The 20,243-nt window shown below is 35.1% G+C and overlaps 1 protein-coding gene across 1 annotated transcript in view; it reads right to left on the reverse strand.

The window, feature by feature from the left end:
• Positions 1 to 20,001, reverse strand: part of plxnb1a (plexin b1a) — a 107,569-nt gene extending 87,568 nt beyond the window's left edge. Inside the window, 1 exon segment of the mRNA XM_048177758.1 lies at positions 19,583 to 20,001. The gene's annotated coding sequence lies outside the window, so the exon portion shown is untranslated.
• Positions 20,002 to 20,243: the final 242 nt, after the last annotated feature.

Below are 20,243 nucleotides of genomic sequence, written 5' to 3' on the forward strand. Positions count from 1 at the left end.
CACAGACTGGACGGATGAAACCTGCAATGATTGGTCTCCTATTAAAGCAGGAATTTGATGTAAACTACATAATATTCACATATGCAGTACATAGGAGACATATAGCAGTTATGGCATGAAATAATATTTAAACCTATAACATTTTACATAGATAACTTTTAAACATAGTCTATAACATTTTTATTTTACAAATTGTTTTTTTTGCATTTGCATGTTTAAATGCAATCTCCCAGTTCGGACTTTATAACTTGCAAATTGTGAGTTTATATCACAATTCAGATGGGGAAAAATGTCAGAATTGCGGGATATAAACTTGCTAGGGCTGTCAAACAATTAATCGCGATTAAAATAAAAGTTTGAGTTTGCCCAATATATGTGTGAGTACTGTGTGTAATTATTATGTACAGTACAGTCCAAAAGTTTGGAACCACTAAGATTTTTCATGTTTTTAAAAGAAGTTTCGTCTGCTCACCAAGGCTACATTTATTTAATTAAAAATACAGTAAAAAACAGTAATATTGTGAAATATTATTACAATTTAAAATAACTGTGTACTATTTAAATATATTTGACAAAGTAATTTATTCTCGTGTTGGCAAAGCTGAATTTTCAGCATCGTTACTCCAGTCTTCAGTGTCACATGATCCTTCAGAAATCATTCTAATATGCTGATTTGCTGCTCAATAAACATTTATGATTATTTTCAATGTTGAAAACAGTTGTGTACTTTTTTTTTCAGGATTCCTTGATGAATAGAAAGTTCAAAAGAACAGCATTTATCTGAAATACAAAGCTTCTGTAGCATTATACACTACCGTTCAAAGGTTTGGGGTCAGTAAGAATTTTTATTTTTATTTTTTTGAAAAGAAATGAAAGAAATGAATACTTTTATTCAGCAAGGATGCATTAAATCAATCAAAAGTGGCAGTAAAGACATTTATAATGTTACAAAAGATTAGATTTCAGATAAACACTGTTCTTTTGAACTTTCTATTCATCAAATAATCCTGAAAAAAAATATTGTACACAAATATTTTGTACAATTGTACACATTAAATGTTTCTTGAGCAGCAGATCAGCATATTAGAATGATTTCTGAAGGATCATGTGACACTGAAGACTGGAGTAATGATGCTGAAAATTCAGCTTTGCATCACAGGAATAAATTACTTTGTGAAATATATTCAAATAGAAAACAGTTATTTTAAATTGTAATAATATTTCACAATGTTACTGTTTTTTACTGTATTTTTAATTAAATAAATGTAGCCTTGGTGAGCAGACGAAACTTCTTTTAAAAACATTAAAAATCTTAGTGGTTCCAAACTTTTGGACTGTACTGTATATATATATATACACACAAATTAATGTATATAGTTAAGAGAAATAAATTATTTATGAACAAAATATTTTTATTTATATATAATATAAATTATATAAAAACATAAATAAATACATATACTTGTAAATATTTCTCAAATATATACATGAATGTGTTTGTATTTATATATACATAATAATTACACACAGTACTCACACATATATTAGGCAAACTCAAACTTTTATTTTGTATGCGATTAATCGCGATTAATCGTTTGACAGCCCTAAAACTTGCAATTCTGATGGAAAAAAAGACAGAATAACGAGTACATCTCACAATTCTGTTTTTCCTTCTAAGAAATGTGAGATATAAACTCAGATTTGCCGGGGAAAAAGTCAGAATTGTGAGATATAAACTACTCTTTTGTACCGTGGCTTCCATAGACTGCTACTGCAGAACAGTAGTTTTCTGCCACCACGCAGGCTCCGCCCACAAAAACATCATTGCTGTTTGCAAACACAAAATAGGTCTATAAAATAAAAACTCAAATCTGGGACTGTAAACAGTTTGGGGAAAGTTACTTTTAAAAGTAATGCATTACATTATTGCAGTACTCCCTGAAAAAAGTTACTTTTTATGCAAAGTAATGTATTAGGTTACTTGTATGTTACTCTTACACCTTACTCCTGTCCGCATACTTCTGAGTCAATGCAAGTTTAATTCTTATCACTGTTATAATATCAAAGGTGAAAACTGGTAGAATGGTAAGTTATTGAACTAATATTCATTTTCATGGTATCAAACATGCAAAAAAATGAAGAAGAAAAAAATAATAATTTAACAGGATGCAATAAAAAGAGTGTAAATGATTTGATCATTATTAAACACTCGATAGGCAATTTCACTTCCACTTTTAGAACATTTTCATTTTTATTGAAAATAAATGCCTTTCTTATGTGATGGGAAAAGGAAGAATAGCGAGTTCGGCAGAAGGCGGATTCAAACCCAGTCAATCGCATCACAAGTTAGTTTTCCGAACCCATCACACTACTACCTATACCACTGCAGTCACAAGAACATACATCACTTTTAACCTGGTCTGACATTGGGAGGCGGAGCTACTGTAAATTTGCACTTAGTAATAGACACTCCGAATAATCTTATTTTCCGTTTTGCATTAAGATCATTTTTATTTCCACACTGGCAGATATTGATAATTTTACTTAAGTAAAATGCACTTAATTTAGATCCCCCCAGAAAACAAACATTTTCCTATATGCAAAATCCATCTTGATTTAAGAATTTTTAGATATTTGTACTTGAAATAGTACAAAACATACTCAGTACGAATAGCATTTTTGCAGCGTGAATGAATGAATGAACTATTTAAACATCACTTGCACTTTAAAAAAGGGGAGGAGCCCGAAGGAAACTCTGGGTTAACTGAAGAAAACCTGCTCCCGACCAGGTTAGGTTCACCATGGTAACTGACTCTGAGTATAAGTTACCTCTCTTTCAGAAACAGGCTTGACTTACCCTGCTTTCTCGGGATTGACATACCTCCCATTCTGAAACGGAAAACCCAGAGTTTCCCTCATTTCAGGGTTAACTTACTCAGAGTTTTCACTTAACCTCCTTTCTGAAACGGGCCCCTGATTTCTCTCAACATGGGGACAGGAGAGGCATCAGTCAATAAATGGGAAAACAAAGTATCTTGCATTACTTGTCTAAAAAACTAATTTTGATATTTTATTGTAAATTTACAAGTAATGTAATACTTTACTAGTTACTTGAAAAAAGTAACCTGATTACGTTACTCTGATAACTTGCGTTACCCCAACACTGGCTGCAACTATTATTTTGATAATCGATTAATCTGGCAATAAAAACAAAGGGTGCTCCAATCAATTCGGGCAGTTCGGTGGCCTCTACAAAGCCGTTCAGAAGAAATCAATCAGATGACGCAAAACTCGCAAGATAATTTTTCTATGCGCAGCTAAAATTGCTTCACTACATTCACTGCCCTGGCAGTTCTACCAGGCGTCTGTGATTTTAGTGAATTTCTTTCCTGCACTTTTGTTCCTCCCTAAAAGCCCAAACGTATTGCCAAAAATGACCAATTGCAGGATGTGCTCGATAATTATTCAAACTTTTTTCATTAATTTGATCATGTTTATCATTATTTAAGTAGTAAAAGTCCCCTAAAAACAAACTTTGTATAAAAAGGATTAGGCACCGAGAAGATAAGCAACCAGCAGTGTGTACATGGCCTTGCACTACTGTTATGGTTAGTAGGACACTGAACATAGAAGTTATATTAGATTAGAATATTTTATGAGGTTTATTTTTTTTAAAGAGATAATCACACAAACATTTTCATGAGCAGACATTCTAAAAAAAAATGTGACCGCGTCAAAATCAAATGAAAGCGTATATAGCCGTGATGACAGACCGCAGAAATTCACTCTAATTCCATCAGCAGAACACTGCTGTCACTATCCCATAATAAGGACACGCAGCAGATTCACGGAGACCATGGGAAATGGTTACAAAAACCCTTTATGCCTCTTGCCCTAAAGGCACAGGCCTGGCATAGGAATGCATCTTTTCTTCATTTTTGGAGTATGTTTAGTTTAATTTCTTGACAGGAAACCAATTAACTTTTTCACCCGTCTGTTTGGAATACAGCTAATTCTGCCACAAAATAGAAACTGTAACACCCTCAAGACAGGGAGTGAATCTTCAGCCAAGGCTGACACAAGCCAACACGATAGCAAGAAATTCATTCTTCCTCATTTCTATCTTCTTTTATCTTACTTTTACGAATATTTGAGTGTCGCGAACATACAAATGAAACAAATTATTTGTTTTACAAGCAGCCGCATTGTTCCTTTGGCTGAGACTCAGAAGGCAGAGATTAGCTTAAGAATTATTTAATGACAACAGAATCAAATCAGATATATGCTATGAGCTTTTTAAAAAGTGTTTTAGCCCTGATTTGACTTTGAACACAGCATTAGAGATAAGACAAGTGCTGGAACATCCCTTCAGCAAGAATGTCTTTGAACCAACTCCAAATCCAAGAAAACATTCCCTTCATTCAGCAGTAAATTCAGCTGTATACTTAATGAAAGTTGTTACATAAATGCAAACCTCTGCCATGAACAAGTCCAGTGTGCATTTATTTGTATAGGTGAAGCGGGTAATTTTATGTTAATGGGGATATCTCATGAAAATCTGGCTTTTTCCGTGTTTAAGTGCTATAATCTTCATAAATTTATCCACTAACCATTCAGAAACATCCAGTTTCATTCTAAAAGTTGTAACTTCTTCCTGAGTCTCTCCATCAGTGTCGACTCCGGTTTGAACAATGTAAGGCTGAACATGATCATTTTGGCTGCGTGAGATTCTCCAGCTTTGTTGTTGTTGAGCTGTTAAAGCTCCACCCTCTTCTGGAAAGGGGCGGAGCAGCAGCTCATTTGCATTTAAAGGGACACACACAAAAACGGCATGTTTGACAAGCTATAATAAATTATCTGTGGGGGATTTTGAGCTGAAACTTCATAGACATCAGAGACTTATATTACATCTTGTAAAAGGGGCATTATAGGTCCCCTTTAAATATTTTTGTAATATGTTAGAATATTAAAATATGATCGTTTATCAATTCAATTCCAAAAAGTGCAAGGGTCGATGACAAATAAAGAGCATCCATGATAAAGAAAAGAGAAGATAACATAATCTTTGTATTTAATTTTGTTTCATATGGTTTTGAAAAGCACTTGTGTTTTAAAAGTTTCATTTTAATGACTCTAAAATGACATGTAAAGTTACCATAACACACGTGAGTGTACAAATCTTACGCATTATTTTGAATAGAAGTTTTAAAATATATTTTTTAAATGGAAAACTTTTTTTTTTTTAAATTATCTATTCGTAAATATCAAGTTGTCTCTGTACATTAAACTTGAATAATAGTCTTAAGGTGATGTGAAAAATACACACTTTGCTTTTAAGAAATACACTGCAAAAAAATGCTGTTCTTAGATTTTTTGTCTTGTTTCTAGTCAAAATATCTTAACGTTCTTAAATCAAGAAGCATTTTCTTGACAAGTACAAATTATTTTGTTGTTTTCAGGAAAAATAAGTCAAAATTAAGTAAGTTTTTCCTTAAAACAAGCAAAATAATCTGCCAATGGGGTAAGCAAAATAATCTTATTTCAAACCAAAAATAAGATATATAATCTTGTTTTCAGTTTGGACTAAGATTATTTTGCTTACCCCTATTCAACTGTGCCTGTCACTATCTGTGAGCTACAGCAGTCTTCGCATGCCTTAAATGCTCTGTCCTCAGCTATTTGAAGCACAGATGTAGTGGTAGTTATAAATTGATCAGTTGATCAAGCAGAATTATTCTCAAAGCCAATGGGATTAAGGGATTATGGAGCAGGCAAAACTGGAGGGGAGGGGTGTGTTGAGTCAGTCCACCATCCCACCATCTCTCTCTCTCTCTTCCCCCCACTCTCTTCATTATCCCGATCATTTGAGATTTGGGGAAAGAAGGGGGAGATTCTGCATTGAGAGGTGTAATCCTCCTTTCTCTCTGAGGGTGTGATTGAAGTGAGAGGCAGATGCTTGGGATCGACACTTGAAAGGGGCTTGTTACCCGTGCAATGGTTTGGCCTCATTGATTTTAGCCATGGCATAGATCTTTTACAGCTTCCTGCCAAATAAGGTTAACTCAGCCAGCTTGTATTACTGTACAGCGGTGCCTGCAAGTGGAACTGAGTGCAAACTAACCACATTTAAAGCCATTATAAGCGTGAAAGACTGTGTTAAATAGCACCACTATTGCCTTACGAGTAATTCACTCATGAATGTGAAATAATGACAATTTGCACTTTTGCATGCATTTTCAGGGCTTGGGTTTACGCATGGCAAGATCAAGTGTGTGCCATTAGGCTTCCCAAACCCGATTGGATGGGCAAACGGATCATCCAACCCTGAACTGCATTGGTTGAGTCAGAGCACACACCAATTTTGAAAGTGTTTAAGGATCAATTAAATGGTTCAGGTCTATTAATTTATTCAAAAATACAATTAAAGTGCTATTCATACATGTAATGACATTACACAAGTGATCAACCAAAAAATATTGGGCTGAAAACTGTGACATCTCTGATGGCACATATTGACTGTGTCAGCGTCTATTTCGTGCACATAACATGGATAAGCTACAACAGGTAAATATGCGAAAACATCGATTTCTTGTTTTTAATGGATCTTCATTTTGATGGACCGAGTTCACTAAACAGTAACCAGTTCACTAAACATTATCTGCAGCAAAAATCGCAATACATTTTGTTCTTTATTACTTTTGATATGAAACAAAGTCTCAGCTTTCAAATTCTGTCAATTTTATAGTGAACACATACAATACAAACAGTAAATGTGGTTTTGATGCTCTTTAATGTGGCGTGACCATGCCAGTGTAGTTGCATCTATTTAAGCAGCAGCACGGATCAAGTGTACACAAACCGAACATCTCTTCCTCTTTACTACTAGCTATAGCACGAAATAAACATAAATGAACATCAGAAGGTATGTCGAAAGAAATGTCTCATTTAATATTCAATCAGTGTTTCAAGTAATACAGCTTGTAAACAATGTCATGTAACATTATACATTTACCTCAGGAAAGCCATTCAGTGTCCATAAACTCATTATTAAACTAGTAAAAATAACTCTAGAGAGGAGCATTTTGTTAAAGGGGACCTATTATGCCCCTTTTTCAAGATGTAATATAAATCTCTGGTGTCTCCAGAATGTGTTTCAGTTCAAAATCCCCCACAGATCATTTATTATAGCTTGTCAAATTTGCCTCTATTTGGGTGTGAGCAAAAACACACCGTTTTTGTGTGTGTCCCTTTAAATGCAAATGAGCTGCTGCTCCCGCCCCCTTTCCAGAAGAGGGTGGAGCTTTAACAGCTCAACAACAACAAAGCTGGAGAATCTCACGCAGCCAAAATGAGGATTGTCAGTAACGGTGTTCAGCCTTACATTGTTCAAACCGGAGTCGACACTGATGGAGAGACTCAGGAAGAAGTTACAACTTTTAGACGTTTCTGAATGGTTAGTGGATAAATTTATGTAGTTGCTGTGGAGTTGATTCAACTGATCCACTAGCATGTGCCGTCATGTTCATCTTTTGTGTTGAATTGACCCTCGTTTGTGAAGCAGTCCCATGTAAAATGACGGCATGACAGCAACACTCTACTACAACAACTCTTCCTCTTCTCTAAAGCTGCCCAACATGGCCCCGCCCCCTTTGTTGTGTGTTCTTCGGGGCGGGGTTTATGTAAATTTTAGGGTTAGTGTTGTCACTAACCCGGGAAAAAGCTCGTTGTAGTCCCTACCAGCCGTTAGTTGTAGTCCTTAAAAAGTGATTTCTGTAAAAGAAAATATCTCCCTTTGCATTGAAATTTCAGCATCGTAACTTTGCAGATGTTGTTTATGATCAACATTACACACTAAATAAAGTTTAAAAAGTGAAATCATGATCAAGGACCCCTTTAAAATGTATGCACTATATTATATATTATATTTTTTTCTTAACTTGTTGTCTTCATTATTTAATGTATGTTTGAATAAAACTGCAATGAAAACAAGTTATTACAGCCACCATTTAAATATTTATATTTCAACAACAACTTGGAGTAGAAAATTACATCATTAAAAAGTTTATATAAAAACTGCCTTATGTGCAATTTAAATGTTAGCCTCATTACAAGAATGAGATAATTTGACATTTTATGACAAGGTAAGGCTAGTTTATGTTGTAGAATGTCATGTGGTGCGACTCTATGAAAACTATAATTCAATCATTCATAACACTGTTTCAACATTGTTGTATATTTGAGCAGTCTGACATGTCAACTTCTAACTCAACTAATGCATGTGTTTGGTTGAACAATGGCAGAGAAGTAAGCATTTGGGAAACCAACACAAAGCAATGATAATATGTGATAATGTTTCTATTTTCAAAACAGTAGGAGGCCTATTTTGAGATTAGCCACAAAAATATATATCCACATATTTGAAAACTCAAATTTGATGATATACTTTATACTATAGTATTGTCATTTTTCTTGGTTTATTCATGTCACACAACTTAGATGCTTTACTTTCAGCAAGACAAGGCAATTACAATAATGGGGTGAAGCTAGATGCACAGATGGACTGGCTGTTACCATCTGCACTGTGGTCTGTGAGCAATTAACTAACTAGCTGAGGTAAACAGATAATGAACTATACCACTGATCCATGACATCCAGTGAAATCTTAGTCATAACAACAACTTTCCGTAGGCACTTAAAGGGATAGTTCACCCAAAAATTACAATTTTGTCATCATTTACTCACCCTCAAGTAGTTCCAAACCTGTATAAATTTATGTGTTCCGCTGAACACAAAGGAAGATATTTGGAAGAATGTTTGTAACCGATCAGATCTCGCCCCACATTGACAACCTTTTTTTTTTCCCCCTACTATGGTAGTCAAATGTTTAAAATTATACTCTAACAACCCATTACATTATATTTCAACAAGAGATGTATATAAAAATGTGCATAAAATAATATAAAAAAGAAAAAAATTAATGCTACTGATCCTGTCTCAAATAACTGCCTTTTCTCCCCCTTTAATCTGCTGCCCACCAAAAGGTCATTGGCTAACTCTGGTACAATTGCTTTGCTTCAGTAGTCGCAGCTAATATCCTCTCACCCAAACAAATATGTGAGTCACTGTGCGGATGTCCACAGATAAAGCCAATATATTGTCAAAAGGACCCCAGGTCAAACCCCCTCCAGTGGCTTGTAACATTTCAGCTAATGGATTAGGCAAAATGAGAGCAGATGCAGCTGTCATGTCAGGCTGCCTGTCTGTGACACAGACCCGGCTTACTGTACTTACATGGAGCCATGTTTCGTATGGCTGGCACAGCTCTGCGGGTGACAAAGGCAAGTGGAGTATGTCAAATCGCCTCTTTTAAAGTTCATCCAAAAATGAAAATTCTGTCATTAATTACTCACCCTCATGTCGTTCACCCGTAAGACCTTCATTAATCTTCAGAACACAAATTAAGATATTTTTGACGAAATCTGATGGCTCAGTGACGCCTGCATTGACAGCAAGATCATTAACACTTTCAATGCCCAGAAAGCTACTAAAGACATATTTAAAACAGATCATGTGACTACAGTGGTTCAACCTTACTGTTATAAAGTGACGAGAATACTTTTTGTGCGCCAAAAAAACAAAATAACGACTTTATTCAACAATTGACAACAATTGACAATCTTTTGTTTCGAATCAGCGATTTGAAGCGCCAATATCACGTGATTTCAGCAGTTAGACACGCGATCCGAATCACTGATTCGAAACAAAAGCTTCAAAGCTTCATGAAGCAGTGTTTTGAAATCGCCCATCACTAGATATTGTTGAATAAAGTCATTATTTTGTTTTTTTGGCGCACAAAAATTATTCTCGTCACTTCATAACATTAAGGTTGAACCACTGTAGTCACATGATCTGTTTTAAATATGTTTTTTATTGCCTTTCTGAGTGTAAATGATTAGTTGTCTTAATTTAAGGCCAAATATATAATCTGTTTTTGTTAATATATTAAAATGTAATTAATGAACCCTCAAATTTTTGTGGCTTCAGTCATAGTTAGTATACTCTTTCAAAGCTGGCAGCATTAACAGTTTATATATCGAAATATATATCGTTATATCGATCAATATGGGAAAAAATTATCGAGATTACATTTTTGCAATATCGCCCAGCCCTAACTTTTTGTGTACCAAAAAACAAAATAACGACCTTTCAACAATATCTAGTGATGGGCGATTTCAAAACACTGATTCATGAAGCTTTACGAATCTCAGTGATTCGGATCGAGTGTCAAACTGCTGAAATCACGTGACACTGGCGCTCCGAACCGCTGATTCGAAACAAGATTCAAAGCAGTGTTTTGAAATCGCCCATCACTAGATATTATTGAAAATATAGATATTTGTTTTTTTGGCGCACATAATATGTCATAACATGAACCACTGTAGTCACATGATCTGTTTTAAATATGTCTTTAGTAGCTTTCTGTGCATTGAAAGTGTTAATGATCTTGCTGTCAATGCAGGCCTCACTGAGCCATCAGATTTCATCAAAAATATCTTAATTTGTATTCCGAAGATTAACGAAGGTCTTACGGGTGTGAAACGACATGAGGGCGAGTAATTAATGACAGAATTTTCATTTTTGGGTGAACTAACCCTTTAACATAAAACTGATCTAAAAAATGTATGCACCATGTTCCAAGACTACAAAATGTAAGTTATTATTCAGTGATAATCTTCCCCTCCAGTGAACTATTACTTTTTGATTAATTAATCAGTCCGATTTGTTCACATAGCTCAACTCACCAACTCAAAGGATTTAAAAGATTCTTCAAAACATGTCAAATTATTATTACATGAAGAAAAAAAAGGGGGTTTGGAAAATCATGAGGGTGAGCAAATAATGACTGCTGGATGAACTATTCTTTGACAGAGTCAAATGTCACAGGAAAAAATAAATAAAACAAGAGATGAAATGTAGCTGATATTACAGGCGAAGAAACTGGAAAACACAGTGTGGACACAAGAAAAAGAGTATAAACAAAATTTTAGTTTAGTCTGGTGTCAGATCAGAGAAAACATTTCATATTTTATGAGCCTAACGTAAAAACTCCATACATGGCCTCCACAGGAAAGCACACTTATGTCACAGCACAAATGCAACGCTGAATATTTTTAGCTCAACAACTTGCCACACTTGCATTATATATCATGAACCCCAGTGTGTGTGTGGGTCAGTGGGAGAGAAACTGACCAGCATGTGAAACAGTGAAAGTGTTTTGACACATTCGACACTCACTCAAATAAACCGAGAATAAGCAATCACCCACTCTGAAGTGATCATGCTAGCCACAACTGTCCTCGCCTCTCGACACAGGCAACACCTCCACACGCTTCTTAATGTCCGGGCCTGTAAGGGCCTCTGTCAAACCACAGCCTAGATTAAAAATACAGGAAAAGCTCACTCTGGCAAAGTAAACACTTCAACCGTGCGCTAATAAAAAGGGTTATTTATGGACAGGGCACAGCTAGGATGGATGTTGGCACACTAGCCTAGCATTTGAGGTTTAGTTTCTCAGCAGGGCATTGAGAACAGAGGTGTACAAAGTCATAGAATATACATATATATATTCAGAAGATCATCTCTCTTAAAGAAAGAATTAAAGTTATAGTAAACATTACAACTAGTTTGATTTTATAAGCTGTAAAGTAGAGAAAACGTGAGAAAGCTGGTGTATAATAGCTAATCTGAGGGTCGTTAGTGTAAAAGTGTACCCAACAGGAAGAAAGGAGAGGTATGCAAGGCCTTTACACATGAGACCAGAACTAATGAGAAGTCCCGGGTGGGCTTTCTTTTAATACACACACTCTCTCACACACACACACAAAGACAACTCTGTCATGGTTTCACAAAGAAAACAACATTATTTTAATATACAAATCTACTGTGGGAAATACAAAGGAAAATACATTTTCCTGTGCAAAACGCTAGGGTATTTTGTGTGATTTTTAACGAGTTGCTATGTGGTTGCTAGGGTAGGGTTGTACAATTTTTGGGAAATAATCTAATTATGATTTTTCTGAGAATTTTTTTTAAAAAATGCAATTAAAAATGCTGTGCTTGTTTGCAGTGATGCACAATTTGTGATTATATAACAATATGACTATAAAATATTACTTCTACTACTACTAATAATAATAATGATAAAAAAAATACTACTACTATCATAATTATTTTTATACTTAATAATAATAGTAAATAAAATATTACATTGTAATACAAAAATTACTATTGTAATATTTCATAATAACAATTAAACTAATATTTATGTTGTAATTTCTTCATTTTCAAATATTTCAAGCATTTATTTTGGTTAAAAAAAACAAAAACACAAGGAGCCCTTAACATTTCTCTCTTGTTAACAGCAGTGCTTCACTTCACTATTATTTATTTATATAAATCACAGCTTTTGCGATCTGATAATCATGCTAATCCATATTTCGATTAATTTTATGTCAATTCATCCTGGAGTCATACTATGGTATTCTGCTTGATTGCCCGGACGTGAGTTTGCTAAAAGGTTTTGGGTATTTTTAGCGAGTTTCTAAGGGGTTCTGATTGGTTATTGGGGTGTTCAATATGATCACTTGCAAGATTTTCTGGTCTCTAATTCTGATCTAACCATATCTAACGTGTCAGCAATAGTAACACAAAAGTTATTAATTTTAAAATTCATTTCAATAACATTCAACATGGTTAAAGGGTTTGTGAGGTGCTCTGTCCTGGTGTACAGTGGGTCGAACTGACCTGAACTGCGACAACAATCAAAAGAGCGGGCCGATTTCAAAACTCTTTGCAAGCTTTCATCTGTTTGCCAGACTTATTATTAGTGAGCATCTGATCTTCTAACCAATCCTCAGATTATTCGCTGTATGTCCAACAGCTTCGAGGAAACTGACCTTGCCATGGCAGCACTGGCATAATATCAGAAGCAAGAAAGATTTATCTTGTTCTTTCATTTTTTTTTTTTTTTTTACCTCAAGGCTTTTTCCACAGATCCTTTGTAAACAAACACTAAATATGATTTTGCTACTTCCCATTTTCCAGTTCTGCATAACATTCTGTGTGTGGGCTTGGAAATCTTTACTCAGGTTAAGAAAAACAACGACAGAAAGTGTCCAAAAATGTTAAAAATGTGACATTAATGTAAACAAATACAACTTTTGATCTTAATAATGTATTAATAAGCAGAGTTGGGGAAAGTTATTTTTAAATGTAATGCGCTACAATGTTGCGTTACGCCCTAAAAATGGAACTAATAGCGATACTTAGTTACTTCATGGAAAGTAATGCATTATATTACTGTTTCTCAACTGGGCTGGGCTTGCTTTTTTTGTTTTTTTAATAACAACAAGAAGAAAAAAAAAAACAGAAGATATTTTTCTGGCAAATGTAAAGGCCCTTTCACAGCAAAAGTGAAATGAATAAGCTCAGGCTGAAGAAAATGCAAATTCATCATTGTACAGTAAAGAGCGCAGCTCGAACAAACCTTTCAGCTGTGCTGCCATTCTGGATTACAGAAGAATAAGACACAGGAGATGAAGGTTCAACACTCTTACTTCAGCAATAAAAACAAAAAATAAAACAAATGTCATGTTTATCTTTGCTTATTCGTATAGTTGAATTGGATCATCGAAGGTCAGCAGCAAAGACATTGGTTAATAAAGTGAGATTAAATACATAAAGTATATATGTGTAATTTAACATTTCATTATTGCAGGTTTGCATAATATTCTGTGTGTGCATTTCAATTTTGAGGAATACTGAATCTGTTTTTGTGCAAGTGAGATTTTAGTGTAGAACTACAATAACCATCATGTTTACACGTCACTGCACTCATTCCCCATTTCTCTCAACATATGGACAAGCTGTCAGTCAATAAATGGGAAAACAAAGTAACTTGCATTACTTTTTTGAAAAAGTAACTTTAAAAGTAATGAGACACTTTACTTGTTACTTGAAAAAAGTAATCCGATTGCGTAACACACTGTTAGTAAATGTTGAGATTAACTTTAAGATTAACAAAAGCTTAATTGTTAGTTTATGTTAACTAATGTGGTTAACTAATGTTAACAAATGTTGAACTAGTAAAATTCATATTCACTGACAAGATTATTAAAGGATTAGTTCACTTTTAAATGAAAAATTTTAAAATGATAGTTTAACAAGTAAATTACTGCAAATTGATGTTGCACTAGTTACGCTTTTTCCGTAATTTGAATAGGGAAGGCGTAGGATGTAGCGTAAGTGTTTTGAACTGCAAGAGTTTTACACTTTCTTTTTCCTTAAGTTAAAAATGGAAGGCATCTGGAGGAAGCTAGATATTTTACTTTATAACTTGTTAAATATGGATTTTTTTTTTACACAAATGCAACGCTTCGCTTCAGAAGGCCTTTATTAACCCCCGCAGAGCCATGTGGAGTATTTTCATGATGGATAGATGCACTTTCTTCAGCTCATACTCGTTGGTCCCGTTCATATCCATTATAAAGCTCAGATGCGTCAGGATATTTATTAATATATCTCAGATTGTGTTCATCAGAAAGAAGAAAGTCATATACATGGCTTGAGGGTGAGTAAAGTTGGGGTAATTTTCAGTTTAAAGTGAACTATTCCTTTAATTTCTATGACTTTTCCTTGCCTGGAAACCACAATTTTAAATTCCCTAATATGTCAATGTTTTATGATCCCTGTTATTTGCATGGAAACGCAAGCCTGTGCGTGTAAAGAAAGGCCTATCATCATCTAGTTCTAACGGATCGACTTTCGCAAACAAACTGACGCAACCATTAACATGTACAAACTGAATTAGAATAAATCTAGATGTCTTGTGACTCATTTAAAATTCCCTTGCACTCATTCTAGTTGGAAATATTATGATATCACGACACTGTATGATGAATATAAGGTTGCTTTGTGTTACTTGGCAGAAGCATGAAACGGTGCAGATGTACCAGATCACTAAAATGTCAAGTTCAGCACCTTATGGTTAAAAGTCATCTGAAGCCCTCCTGCCACAGCGGCAGATTCATGACCTCCTAAAATACATGCTCATTAAAAACTCTTGTACCTCACACCTTCCTCTTTGAGCAACATTTGAGCAAGTGTTAAAAAAAGCAACAAACTAAAAACTAGAATGCAGTCAATGCACTATATAATCTTTCAGTTTTCACTCAGTGACACCGACTGACAGAATCAATATCACAAAACAAGTTTAATTTCCATACACCGAGACCAGTGGCTAGGCGTTTGAATGAGAGGGCCAACCCTTCAGGATCTATGTCTGCTACCACCTGTTAACCCTGGCCAACACCCTCCAGACCCGTGGTTTCACGCTACAACCATCCCGTTCTGCTCCACACCACACTCCCATAGAACATGAGGTGAGGGGTTAATCTGATATTGTGCTGAAGGAAACTACAAAGCAGCGAGCAGATGGCCATCTTTGAGCAAGGTTTCTGCTAAAACACGAAAGCCAGAGACGGAAACGAGAGAAGCATTTTTGACTTAAACCGCAACATTTTTGGCTTGGCGTTCATGTCTTTATGCAGATAATGAAGAGATAAAACAGCGCAAATGCACATGTGAGGTAAACCGAACCTTTAAGTGGGTGGATATGGAAAAACCAATAAGATAAGGGTCAAATTTATAAGATATTATTGAATAATATGCTGAATATTGACCTGAAAAAAACATCAGCACTTAAGATTACTTTATTGGCCAAATACAGATGAAGATAGGAAGCCTTTACGGAGTATGAAAAGTGCAATGAACAGTTAGACGAAAGTCCATCACAGTCTTTCCCACCACATATCCCTCTGTGAGATCCGGCAGCACAATAACATTTGCTGGATGAGAGATTGTGGGAGTATTTGAACTTCCTCATGACATTTTTTTCCTAAGAGTGAGGGAGCTGGGGGGGGGTCACACATTAAATATGTACATGGACAGTTATAATCGTGCTACAGCAGGTTTTTGTGTAGTCAAGCTGTTGATTACAACCACATAAATCACATAAAAAAAGTTTTTTTTTTTTTTACAGAAAAAAAGTGTAAAAATGCTACAGTAAAAAATGTTAATTGTGTGATATGACCGCAATAACTGAGTATCAAATCAGCAAATTAGAATGATTTCTGAAGGATCATGCGACACTGAAATAACACATAACAACTGCGGCAATAAAAAAATATTTTACATATTTACCAAATTAGAATTAATTGAATGCAAAAAATAAATAACTGTTATTTTTATGTTATGACCAAAGAAAATGTTTGGTCATAACATACATTTTAAATAAATATTATACATTTATATACAATTTCCAATTAATTCTCATAAATTCCATTAAATTCCCATAAATTCCTGTTAAGATTCCAAATTGGAATATTAAGTTCCTGTGGAACGTTTCTGGAAATTTACTGGAAACTTTCCACCCTTTTGCAACCGCACACTCACCAACATTTCATCAAAAAGCCTTTGTCAGTTGTGTTACCTTACCATATGTAAAAGTGTAAACAGTTAAACATCGTATTATACTTAATTTTACCTTAAAATACTGTCAAATTGATGGTTTTTCTATGCAACAGCTTTGAACTGCCATATAATTTACAGTAGAAAAAACAGTAAAAGGATTATTATATTTTATATATTTTATTGTTATCAGTAAAGGAAATTAGGGTGTTTTGCATTACATTTATTGCATTATTTTAGTGTTGTCTTTGAATGACCCTGTGCACCGTCTATATATTGGTCATGTTTTATGGACAGACTGCTGCTTACAACGAACTCTGTTTCATCATGAGGTTTTCTACTGTACCATTTGTATAGTTATGGTGGCTATCACTACATTTTAAGGTAAAAAGCAGATTTTGGTACCTAAAAGCAGGTTGGTAAATTAACATTCACATATAGTGAATTCACATAACATATATATATATAAGTATATATATAAAGGCACCAATATGCCGTCCCATAATATCTGAAACACTGTGTCCATATTATACCATATTTTTAATTGTGAATTTCTAGTAACCACAGGTAGCGTTGTTTTGTTTTTTTTTACCATCAATTTAAGATTTTATATTTTATATATTTTTTTCAGAGAAGATCTGTTAGTCTGACTTCACATATAACCAGATTTGTTGCATAAACTTAGCCACTATGTTAAGACTGTGACTTAAAGGATTAGTTCACTTTCAAATTAAAATTTCCTGATAATTTACTCACCCCCCTGTCATCCAAGATGTTCATGTCTTTCTCTCTTCAGTCGAAAAGAGCAATGCGGCGCGCATTACGTTGGAAAGGTCACACGTGTTGTAGGCGGAAGTACCGCGGTAGGGCAAAAAACTCGCCCAACAAAATCGCCCGACATCATTGCTTTACATTTTTTGGTAAAGGACGTTTGGCTTGACGTGATTACGTCATGCATGCGGATCGCAGAGCAATGCAAGACGAGCATTTGTGGTTAAAAAGTATATACATTTTTATTTTTTTTAGAAAATGAGCGATGGTTTCTCTAGATAAGACTCTTATTCCTCATCTGGGATCATGTAGAGCTCTTTGAAGCTGCACAGAAACTAACATTTGGACCTTCAACCCGTTGAACCCCAGTGAAGTCCACTATATGGAGAAAAATCCTGGAATGTTTTCCTCAAAAACCTTATTTTTTTTCTTTTTGACTGAAAAAAAGAAAGACATTAACATCTTTGATGACATGGAAATTATCCAGAAATTTTCATTCAGAAGTGAACTAATCCATTAACTAGTTAAGTAATCAGTCCTACTTTTCCAATTCAAATTAGACCAATCTATCTTTTTATGTAACTTAATTTAAAAAGTTAGGACCGATCTTAAAGAAAAAAAACGTAATGACTACCTTAACAGGCCTAACATCATCTAGTTCCAACTGTTGTTATCAAATTGATGCAACAATTAACGTCTGGATCTCTGCTGACTGTTATTTAAAATTCCCCTGCATGATCTAAACTCATTCCAGTACAAAAATATTCACAACACTGTACAATAATATGAGGCTGCTTTGTGTTTCTAGGCTGAAGCCGTTTGGTGCAGATGTACCAGATCACTAAAATGTCAAGTTCAGTGCCTTATGGTTAAAAGCCATCTAAAGCCCTCCGGCCACAAGGAAACACTCACTGATGAAGAATGCTCCACAAGGCAACAGATGCTGCGAGGCAGATTGATGACCTATAAAATACATGCTCATTATAAACTCTTGTACCTCACACCTTCCTACAGAGGGGTTTCATGTAGTTAAGCTTTAACAGTTTCCACGTTGCTGGATGAAGCCCAGCTTGAATCACATAATCTCGGTCTTCACAAAATCCAGGGCCATGTGAGCTTTAAGTTTATTGTAGAGACCATTGGTGGCAATGATCTACTCAGGCTTACGATGCTTTTGGGAAAGGCGGCCAACACTGGTACGATTTCAGTCAGAATAAATGAAATCGAACTTTGAAAGTGCATGCAAACCCACTTTTTGACAACTAGTCCAGCTGAGCACTGGGATCCAAAGGATATATTTTCAAATGTGATTTTTAGTTTAGAGAATTACTGTTGAAAGTGCACTCTGTAACTTTTTCTGTACTGACACCTACTGGCCTGGGTGTATGAAGTTTTACAAACTGTTGCTACAATCCATTGAAACCATTTTTCTTGTTTCTTACTTACTTTTGAAAGCTCTGTATAAAATAAACATATTATTAGTGATAGTATTAATAGTAGTATTTGCAATTTAGTCAAATGCATGGCTGGTCAGATACAGTCAACAAGGTAAGAAGGGATGTTGAATCAAACATCTCTATCTAGAAGGCCGACGTCTAGACTATTCACATTATGTGAGTTTACAACCTTTTAATGATATTTCTCATGTCCGCCATTCATTACTTTAACATTTTAATTCAGAAAAAAGCACATTTAAGTGCAGCTGCTCATGACAGCAAGTTCACTGGGATGATGATCTACAGGTTTTCATAAAACCTGACCAGCTTTATCATAAATATACTGTAATCCGACACATACCATCATAAACATTAACATTAAAACAACAATTATGAAACAAAACAAACAACCTCTATCCAACTGCAACCTCAGAGACTGAATGAGCTCCTCCATCTAACTACAAATCAACTTGACAATACAGACTACTGACAATTGCTAATTCATGTTCATTTTGATAGTTAACCTATATATATATTGCCATTTAAGCGCTGTTTTCAAATACATTCTCATAATATATATTGAGTGCAATTAATATAAGTGATTATGGGAGTGTTTGAACTTCCTCATGACATTTTTTCCTATTTCCTAAGAGACATAGACATATTCGGGTATAAAAAAAGGTGTTGGCAACTTTTGTGCGTCTATTGGGTGCATTTCATCAGGACTAACCACAGAAGTTAAAGTGCACGACTGCTCAACTCTGGAGTTCACATAAATAACAGGTTAAATCTAACACAGTCTAAAATGCACAGCAGGTTTGAAATCAACAGTGTTGTCATCTTCTTACCTGCAATTAAAGCGATGAAATCTTCTTTGGAACAAAAAAACGCGACGCTTCGCCTCCCACAGACTCGCAGTGATTTGAATCCCGATTAATCCGCACGAGCGAGGAGACTTTCAGTCTGTAAACTTCACCGGGAGCGCTTGTGCCCGACCGTGCACACACGTGTGTTTGTCCCTCGCTGTCTGTCTCCACGCAAAGAATGATTTCCTAAAAACGAATGAGTCCCTGGGTATTTTTAGAGGCGCAAACTCCGGGAAGCCCGTCTCTTGTCTATCATTCGCGGCTCTGTGTGTGTATTTGGTGAGGAATAACGGGAGGTGAGCGTCAGTTCACAGTGGAGTTATTGTCCGCGAGTGCGACCCGGCGGCCGCTGATGGAAAAGGGCTGGGCTTCAGACATACACAAGAGACCCGAGCACAAAAACAGCCCTGCTTATTCTGCTTAGAGTCTACACTTTTAGAAATGCGGTTTGTTTGTTACAGTAATCATCAGACAAAGATTTGTTATATAATATTATATGTTATTATATAACATATAAACAAAAAAATGTAGGCCTGTTTGTTTCTTTGTTAATACAACACTTAAACAAAAACATGTTTGTTTGTTTGTTTGTTTGTTTGTTGTTTATAAAATTACATTTATACAAAACATGTTTGTTAATATA

This window comes from Megalobrama amblycephala, linkage group LG24 (assembly GCF_018812025.1).
Source record: "Megalobrama amblycephala isolate DHTTF-2021 linkage group LG24, ASM1881202v1, whole genome shotgun sequence".
Classification (NCBI taxonomy): domain Eukaryota; kingdom Metazoa; phylum Chordata; class Actinopteri; order Cypriniformes; family Xenocyprididae; genus Megalobrama; species Megalobrama amblycephala.